At 47.4% G+C, this 9,560-nt stretch overlaps 1 non-coding gene across 1 annotated transcript; it reads right to left on the reverse strand.

Annotated features, from left to right (window-relative positions):
• Positions 1 to 6,567: 6,567 nt before the first annotated feature.
• On the reverse strand, positions 6,568 to 6,640 carry TRNAA-UGC. The gene has a single exon. It is a non-coding gene; the product is annotated as a tRNA-Ala (tRNA).
• Positions 6,641 to 9,560: the final 2,920 nt, after the last annotated feature.

Genomic DNA, 9,560 nt, shown 5'->3' on the forward strand with positions numbered 1-9,560 from the left:
AGCTATATATAATACTTTTCTAAAAATGTAACTTTTGCATATATAAAACCTTTTCTTCTTCTTCCTTCTTCCTTCTTCCTGCTCTTCCTTCTTTTCCTAAATATATAAATTTTTCTAAAAATGAAACTAACCTAAAATGTACTAAATCAGAGAACATATATAGATAAAACTAAACTAAAATGTACCAAATCAGAGAACATATATAGATAAAACTAACCTAAAATGTACCCAAATGTACTAAAAATCTAACTTTTATATGCACAGAGAACATACATACATATATACATTTTTATAAAAATGCAAAAAACAAGTCATCATTTATATGAACAAAGGAGAGGACAGGGTGGGTGGCGCCAGCCCGACCAAGGAGAGGCACGGTGTCGGCGTCGGTGTAGAGGGCGGCGACGGCGGCGTGGTCGGGGTAGGGGCGACAGCGATCGACAGGGCAAAGGGCGGCGACGACGTCGACGGGGCGGGTAGGGGCGCGGTAGAGGCACGGCGAGGGCGCGCGATGTGGTCGGGGGGCAGGGGCGACGACGGCGTGGTCGGGCCGGGCAACGACGGCGTGGTCGGGGGCAGGGGCGACGACGGCGAGCTCGGGCAGCGTGGCGTCGTCGTCGGAGGAATCGAAGAAACTGACGAAATTTTCACAATAGCTCGCTTATATAGCAAAGCCATTGGTACCGGTTCGTGGCACCAACCGGTACAAATGCCCCCTTTAGTCCCGGTTGGTGCCGCTTCCCGCCCTTTGGGCTGCTGAAAAGTGACCTTTGGTCCCGGTTGGTGAGACCAACCGGGACTAAAGGGTGGGCATTGGTACCGGTTGGTGCCACGAACCGGTACCAAAGGCCCCTGTGCTGCCCGCGTCGCGGCCAAAGTTTAGTCCCAACTCGCTAGTTGAGAGGGGCGCGTAGTGGTTTATAAGCCCCACTGCCGCACCCCTCTCGAGCTCCTCTCCACTGCAGGCTTACGGGACTACTTGCTAATGCTTTGCCTGATGGGCCTTCTCGGCTACCGCGGGCCTGAATCCTGGCCCATGGATGGGTTTCTAGTCGTATTCAAGCCGTGGTGGCCCAGTTGGTGGCAATTTTTTATTTTTTTCCCAAATTTTTTGTTTTCTTTTTTGTTTTATTTATTTATTGCATTGGTACCGGTTGCCTGCCACAGCCGTGGTGCGGTTGAATGTTTAGTCCCACCTCGCCAAGCGAAGGGCTTCCGAGCCTGTTTATAAGCTCCGCCGCGGCTACAACGTGGAGAGGAACATCTATTTTTTATTTTTTTCCATTATTTTTGTTTTGTTTATTTTTTTAGTTAGCTTATTTTGTTTTGTTTCTCCTTACAACAAAATACTTATTTTTTATTTTTTTGTTTCTAATTACTTATTTATTTTATTTTATGATAATTCTTTTTGCCATTAAGACCATGAAATTGAAAAGCATTTGAAATGAACTCTGAAAAGGTTCCAAGTTGGCATGGTATCATCATTTCACCCACATAGCATGTGCGAGAAAGTAGAGAGGCTTATAGCAAAAACTGGATAACTTCGACATGAGGGGCGGTCGATATATATACCCACTCTCGACCGTGATAACTTATACCACGGGAGCACCCCCCTCGGCCCTCTCGCTCGACCAAAACTCTCGAGGACACCCAAACCCTAGAGAAAAAACGATGTTGGTCTCCTACCCCCTCCCGCCGTGCCCCTACTCGACAAACTCTCTCGAGGCCACCCAAATTTACCAAGTTAAAAGAGCGTTGTCGTCGAGGCCACCCCAAACCCTTGAAGCCTTGTGTCGAGGCCACCCCAAACCCTTGAAGCGTTGTCTAGGCCACCCAAACCCTAGAGAAGCAGCGTCGAGGCCACTAACATGATTCCTTATTGTGATTAGCTAGCTAGTTCTATGTTTGCCACTAATATATATCCATCTGTACCATGTTTGAATAATAATTGACGTGTTGTAAATATTTGCAGAAACTATGGATCACTCCCGAGACGAAGCAACAGAAGCGATGTTGGGGGAGATAATCGCACAAGGAAGTGTTGTCGTTGCGTCGTTTCTCAGAGACACCGATGGTCAGGAAGGACCGGGTGAAGAAGAGGGCTATGTTCATGATGGCTCCGGTGACCCATTAATGCCGGTACAAGAAGAGGGCTATGTTACATTATGGCTCCGGTGACCCAATGGAGGTACAAGAAGGAGACCGTGATGACGGCTTCGGTGACCGAACCGAGTCCGGCCAGGTATATATATATTAGTTAAGCTTGTGCTGACTAGTTAATTGATGCATTCATTGTGTTCATATGTACACATATTAATTAACTCTCGTCTTTCTTCTTTTTTCTCTAGCCCTCCGGATCGAGCTCAACTTCGATAAAGAAACGAGGTCCGAAGAAAAAGTTGCGCTCGGATGAATGGTTTGAGATCACAGCAATCGCACGCGATGGCAAGCCGATTGAACCCATCCGGACAAGGATTGCATTTCGTGCTCAGTGCGGGGTTCTTGATAGGGACAAGATCCCGATCAGTATCCAGCAATGGTTAAAACCAAAGAAGGAAGACCCTGAGGTGCCGACGTCTTATGTCTCCGATATGCACAAAGAAGATCTTTGGACAACGCTTAAGGAAAATTTCACCCTACCGCTAGAGGAGGATCCAGAGAAGCCAGTTAAAGAGGAATTGATCAAGTCTCATGCTCTTAAGAAGATGGCAGAACTATTCAGGAGCTGGAAGAATGAGCTGAAAACGTTTGTCGACAAAGAAAAGACACCAGAATTCACCGGCCGTTTTGAGAAGATCAGAGATCAATGGCCCTCATTTGTGGCGCACAATACATCAGAAAAGAGTAAGAAGATGTCAGTGACAAACAAGAAAAATGCTGCGAAGAAGAAGCATCACCATCGCACGGGGTCAGGTGGTTACCTCAAAGCCCGACCTTTGTGGGACAAGGCTGAGAATGACTTGATTGCTAAAGGGGTCGAACCAGAGACATTGAGATGGCCATACCGTTGCCGGACTTGGTTCTTCGGGGTTGCCGGATCCTTGGACCCTGTATCAGGGAAGTGCGTTTGGACGAAAGAGCAACTGAGAATACCCGTCACGAAGCTTCGGCACTATATCGCCGCATCACAGCAAGGTACGACGTTCGTTCTAGACAGAGAGAAGGACGAGCTCACAATGGCCCTCGGGAATCCTGAGCACCATGGACGGACACGAGGCACGCCAGGCTCCCTTCCGTGGAACGTTGGGTTTCCGGATGCAGGGGGTTACAAAACCCACGAGAGGAGGAAGAAAGTGGAGCATAGCCAACTACAGGCGCTGCACGAAAGGGTACAAGGGCTAGAGGAACGAGAAGAAGATCGCAGCAAACGACACGTCGAAGCTTCCCCTGAAGCTACCCCGCCATCTCAGCGGAGAAGCAGCGTGCTTTCTACCGAGTAGACTCAGCAGCTGGAGCCTGTCTTCACGGGCTACCCCGTGGATGCTATCAGAGAGTCTCAACTTTGCCACCTTATGACATGATGGATGACATTTAAAGTCAAGGCGGTTGTTGGCTCTGTTATACCTAATGAACCTGGCTCAACCTACCACCGCCAGCCGATTTCAGAAGGATATGCTAGGGTGATGGTGGATCAAATAACGGATGGATTTGAGGACCTTGAGCTTGACCACCCTACGGGTGAAGGGGAGATTCGGCTGGGTTCTTCTCTGAAGACTACATGGCTATGGCGGAAGGAGCTCATCAACCTTCCGAAGTGGACGCCTCCGCCTCCTCCTCCTCCGACGACGAGTGAGAGCACTCCACCTCCTCCTCCGCATCCTCCGGCAAGTGATCAGGGCACTCAGCCTCCTTCTCCGGCGCGTGGCGGCACTCCGCCTCCTGCGCCGGCGCGCCCGAGCAGCCAGCTGCCTCCTCCTTCTCCGCCTCGTCAACAAGGGCGGAAGAGACCCGCCGCCGCTCCGGCTCCTCCGACGCGTCATCCTTCTGCTTCGCCTCATAAGAAAGGAAAGACAGCCGCAGCCGCTCCGTATGCTCCGGCATCTAGCACTACAGGCAGAGGCAGGCAATACAGATACGGTCCTTCTCTGAAGACTCCAGAGAAGTTACCATAAGAGAGGAGCCAGGAGGAAATCACGAAGATCGTGGAAGCCGAAGTGAAGAACTTCTTTGAAGGGGTGAAAGCAAAAAAACATCCACCTCCGGAGGAGAAGATAGATCCGGTAAAAGCAAAGCGTACTCTGGCTGCCCTGAAGAAACCACCAAAGTATCCGGCGAAAGGCAACTATGAGCGCATTCTTACAATGTCATTTATCGAAGCGGAGCGGTCGGGAAGTACTATCAGTGATCAAAGGTTAGCAAAACTACGAGCTGGGAGAAAAGTTGCCCAGCTCGGCGAACAACCGAACCAATTGTTCCCCCCGCTCCAGGTGTCTAGCGTCGTTGCGAATCATCCGGGCGTGATGGTGCCCGGTTATAACGATCTTGGAGATTACCCGCCCGACGATGCACATTTTGATTACTTGTAGGTGGACGAACACAAATACGTGTACGGGAAGCCTCTCGTCAAATATGAAAAATCTCTAACAACGATGATGCGAAGATTCCATGATTGGTATATGAAAACCTGCAGAGAGTCTGGGGGGAGGAATATTTTGACGCTCAGAGTTAAAGAGGAGCATGACCTCGTTGGAATTGATCTGTTGAATGTTCCATTTGAGGAGTTCTTCAAGTTTTTCAATCTAAAGGCCCTCGATAAGTCAATTATCACTTGCTACTCCCTGTAAGTAGTACTACTTTTGTCATTAAGTCTATATATAGGTCAGTTCTTTCATTGGATGTATCTTTAATTATTCTCACTATATTATGCAGATTGAAGATCGCCGAATTGAAGAAAAGACAAATCGGTGATATTGGGTTCATTAACACAAATCTCATACATGCATATATGGATAAATTTCAGGTCAAAGATACCGAGGCCAAGCTGCTACAATCGTTTATATTAAATCAAAACAAAGCTATAATACTCTTCCCTTACAACTTCGAGTGAGTGTTACTGTCTTGTGCACATTCGGTTTCCCTTATTAGTCGAGGTTATAGTAATGTAATTGATGAGTTATGCATGCGTGCGCAGGTTCCACTATAGTCTCCTAGAGATTACGCTTGAGCAGGGACTGGTAACCGTCTTAGACTCGAGACGAAAAGATCCCAAGAAGTACGCAGACATGATTGAAATTCTAGAGAAGTAAGTTAAATCTATCATTATCGCACCATATCGGCAACTTCAATTTGTTCATTTCCTGATATCAAGTAATTGTTTTTTTTGTCTGGCAGGGTTTGTAGTAAATTCACCTCAAAAACTCCGGGACTGTCAAAGAAGCTGTAGTTGAGACACCCGAAAGTAAGTACTATAGTAACATATATGTTCCATGCATCTCCTAGTGATTCAAGCGCTAGTTTCATCAATACCATTTAGCATGCTTGCTAATTATCAGTTTGATTGACCTCTTTTTCTTGTAAAGTGGCTGTGGCAGGAAGAAGGGACTAATTACTGTGGATACTACATTTATGAGTCCATCCGCCACACGACCTGTGAGCGGGGCTACTCCGAGAAATAATATGAAGTGCGTAAATAATTATATTCACAATTTTATTTTATTACCATCATTTGTGTTCAGTTTCATTTATTCATATATATGTATTGACCCCCTTCTTTAAATTAGATATTTCGGATGCGAAATGAACTCCTAGCACCAGATCGTATGCGAGGAATTCAAGAGGAATTGGCGGCATTCTTTCTTGACCACGTGATCGCTAAAGACGGAGAATACTATGTGGACCCTGCATGGTTCAATTTTAATTAGGAGATTATATTGTAAAATATACTTATATTGTATATATGTAGCCAGTAGCGTCGGATAGATATACGAGAACTTGTTGTTCGACCAATCTCTCAGAGAAGGAGAGGTGGTCGATATCACTTCTCTTTGTATGCATCTGTTCATAACGATCTTCTGTTTTCTTCATTTGCTTAACTAGCTAGCGTGTGTAGTCCTGTCTATACGTATAGTACGTAGTGTCGATCAAGCACGGAGATAAGAAATGACACTTCTCTCTATTAATTAGCATGCCAACACAGTATATGAAACACCTAAATTAACCCTCCAAAACCCCCAAACCCTTCCCTCCCCTTTCAAAAAAAAACAAAACCCCCAGCACGTGAGATGCTCACGCGTGCCAGCCACGTGGAGGCCCATCTGTCCCGGTTTATGCAAGAACCGGGACTAAAGGTTTAGGACATTAGTACCGACACTTTAGTCCCGGTTCGAAAACCGGAACAAATGGCCCTCACGAACCGGGACAATAGGTCAACATGATTGCGCATGGATGGCCACGCGTAGGCGATTTACGTCAACATGATTATACTACGTCTGTCGTTGTTATTTTTTTTACTATACATAATGGATAAACGGGCCGCATCGTGTGGGCGCTAAAAAGAATTGAGAGTCAAATTGGTCAAGTAAACTATTACAGCCCAACAGATCGACACCAACGGGAAAAAATGATTAATGGAGATGCGGGGGATCGAACCCCGTGCCTCCCGCATGCAAAGCGGGCGCTCTACCATTTGAGCTACATCCCCGTTGTTCAAATTTTCAATACCGAGGTTCCACTAGTAATAGTAAATACGGTTGCTAATCACAGGATCCAGTGCGTTGCCATCAGCAAGAACACTACTAGCAGCTCGTTTGTCCAATCGTATTCACCCAACGCAAACAAGATCTCAGGCGGGGGAATATATGCTACGCACATAGAAACAAAAGAAAATCAACGTAATGCAGTGCCTATTTTTTTTTAGACAAAGCCGTTTAAAAATACTTGTCATAGGAATATATGTTTCTAGATATATTTTAGTTCTACATACATCCATCTTTATCCATTTCTGCGACAAGTAATTTCAGATAGAGGGAGTACTATCTAATTTCGAGCAAATTTTAAGTATCAAATATATATCTAACATCTCTCATGTTATAGTGATAGTGTACCAAACCATAGAAGTGTCACAAACAGTCGAACTCGGGATAATCGGAAGGTAAAAGCTGATCGGCTGACATCCTCTAGTAGTAATAGTTGGACCATCGTGGACAATAGCGAAGGGCGGCAGGTTGATGCAGTTTTTGTTGGGGTCGACATTCTTCACATAGAAGAAGACTTTCTGCCACTTCTTCATAGAGTCCTGCAGGGGGAGCTTCGGGAAGCCGGACGCGGCCCAGTGATGGACAAGGGCTCCGCCCCAGTCAGACATCTTTTTGCCCTTGGGGGTCCCGTCTGACACAGATTGCTGCTTGAAGTAGAAGAATTGGCGCCATAGATCCAGGCATGGCTCTATCCCCAAGAATCCATCGCACAACGAGACGTACGTGGCTAGTTGCAGCACGGCGTTCGCCGCAAGGTGATGCAACTGTAGGTCGTAGTGAACCAAGAAACAGTTGAAGAAGTTGCTCGCCGGCAACCCGAACCCGCTAAAGAAGTGTTCGAGGAAAACACCACCACCTTGCAGGCCTTCGGGGCCGAAGAGCCCTCTCCCTCTGGGACGCGCGCAGTGACGAGCTCTACCGGAGGCAGCATGCGGTGGAGGCGGAGGTTGTCGATGTGCTCCTCCACAACGATGCTGCCTTCCCAGGATCCATGGGGCCCTTCCTCTTGGGGGCGGTGCGAGACATGTCGAGGGAACCTTGAAGGTAGACGAATATGCGCGTGGCGACGGCGGCGAGCCTGCGACCAGACGTCTCTCTCTCTCTATGCGGGAGGGTGTTGGAAATATGCCCTAGAGGCAATAATAAATTAGTTATTATTATATTTCTTAGTTCATGATAATCGTTTATTATCCATGCTATAATTGTATTGATTGGAAACACAATACTTGTGTGGATACATAGACAAAACACTGTCCCTAGTAAGCCTCTAGTTGACTAGCTCGTTGATCAAAGATGGTCAAGGTTTCCTGGCCATAGGCAAGTGTTGTCACTTGATAACGGGATCACATCATTAGGAGAATCATGTGATGGACTAGACCCAAACTAATAGACGTAGCATGTTGATCGTGTCATTTTGTTGCTACTGTTTTCTGCGTGTCAAGTATTTGTTCCTATGACCATGAGATCATATAACTCACGGACACCGGAGGAATGCTTTGTGTGTATCAAACGTCGCAACGTAACTGGGTGACTATAAAGATGCTCTACAGGTATCTCCGAAGGTGTTCGTTGAGTTAGTATAGATCGAGACTGGGATTTGTCACTCCGTGTGACGGAGAGGTATCTCGGGGCCCACTCGGTAATACAACATCACACACAAGCCTTGCAAGCAATGTAACTTAATGTAAGTTGCGGGATCTTGTATTACGGGACGAGTAAAGAGACTTGCCGGTAAACGAGATTGAAATAGGTATGCGGATACTAACGATCGAATCTCGGGCAAGTAACATACCGAAGGACAAAGGGAATGACATACGGGATTATATGAATCCTTGGCACTGAGGTTCAAACGATAAGATCTTCGTAGAATATGTAGGATCCAATATGGGCATCCAGGTCCCGCTATTGGATATTGACCGAGGAGTCTCTCGGGTCATGTCTACATAGTTCTCGAACCCGCAGGGTCTGCACACTTAAGGTTCGACGTTGTTTTATGCGTATTTGAGTTATATGGTTGGTTACCGAATGTTGTTCGGAGTCCCGGATGAGATCCAGGACGTCACGAGGAGCTCCGAAATGGTCCGGAGGTAAAGATTGATATATAGGAAGTCCTGTTTTGGTCACCGGAAAAGTTTCGGGCTCATCGGTAGTGTACCGGGAGTGCCGGGAGGGGTGCCGGGGACCATCGGGAGGGGTGTCACGCCCCAAGGGGTCTCATGGGCTATGGGAAGAGATAAACCAGCCCCTAGTGGGCTGGAATAAGTTCCCACTAAGGCCCATAAGGTTTGAGAAGGAAAAAACACAAGGTGGAAAGAGTTTCCAAGTGGGAAGGTGGAATCCTACTCCAAGTAGGATTGGAGTAGGACTCCTCCACCTCCAATTTCGGCCAAACCTTGAGGGTTTGAGGCTGCCTCTTCCCTCCCCCTCCCTCCTATATATACGGAGGTTTTAGGGCTGATTTGAGACGACTTTTCCACGGCAGCCCGACCACATACCTCCACGGTTTTTCCTCTAGATCGCGTTTCTGCGGAGCTCGGGCGGAGCCCTGCTGAGACAAGGTCATCACCAACCTCTGGAGCGCCGTCACGCTGCCGGAGAACTCTTCTACCTCTCCGTCTCTCTTGCTGGATCAAGAAGGCCGAGATCATCGTCGAGCTGTACGTGTGCTGAACGCGGAGGTGCCGTCCGTTCGGTACTAGATCGTGGGACTGATCGCGGGATTGTTCGCGGGGCGGATCGAGGGACGTGAGGACGTTCCACTACATCAACCGCGTTCACTAACGCTTATGCTGTACGATCTACAAGGGTACGTAGATCACTCATCCCCTCTCGTAGATGGACATCACCATGATAGGTCTTCGTGCG

The sequence above is a fragment of the Hordeum vulgare genome, chromosome 3H (assembly GCF_904849725.1).
Source record: "Hordeum vulgare subsp. vulgare chromosome 3H, MorexV3_pseudomolecules_assembly, whole genome shotgun sequence".
NCBI lineage: Eukaryota > Viridiplantae > Streptophyta > Magnoliopsida > Poales > Poaceae > Hordeum > Hordeum vulgare.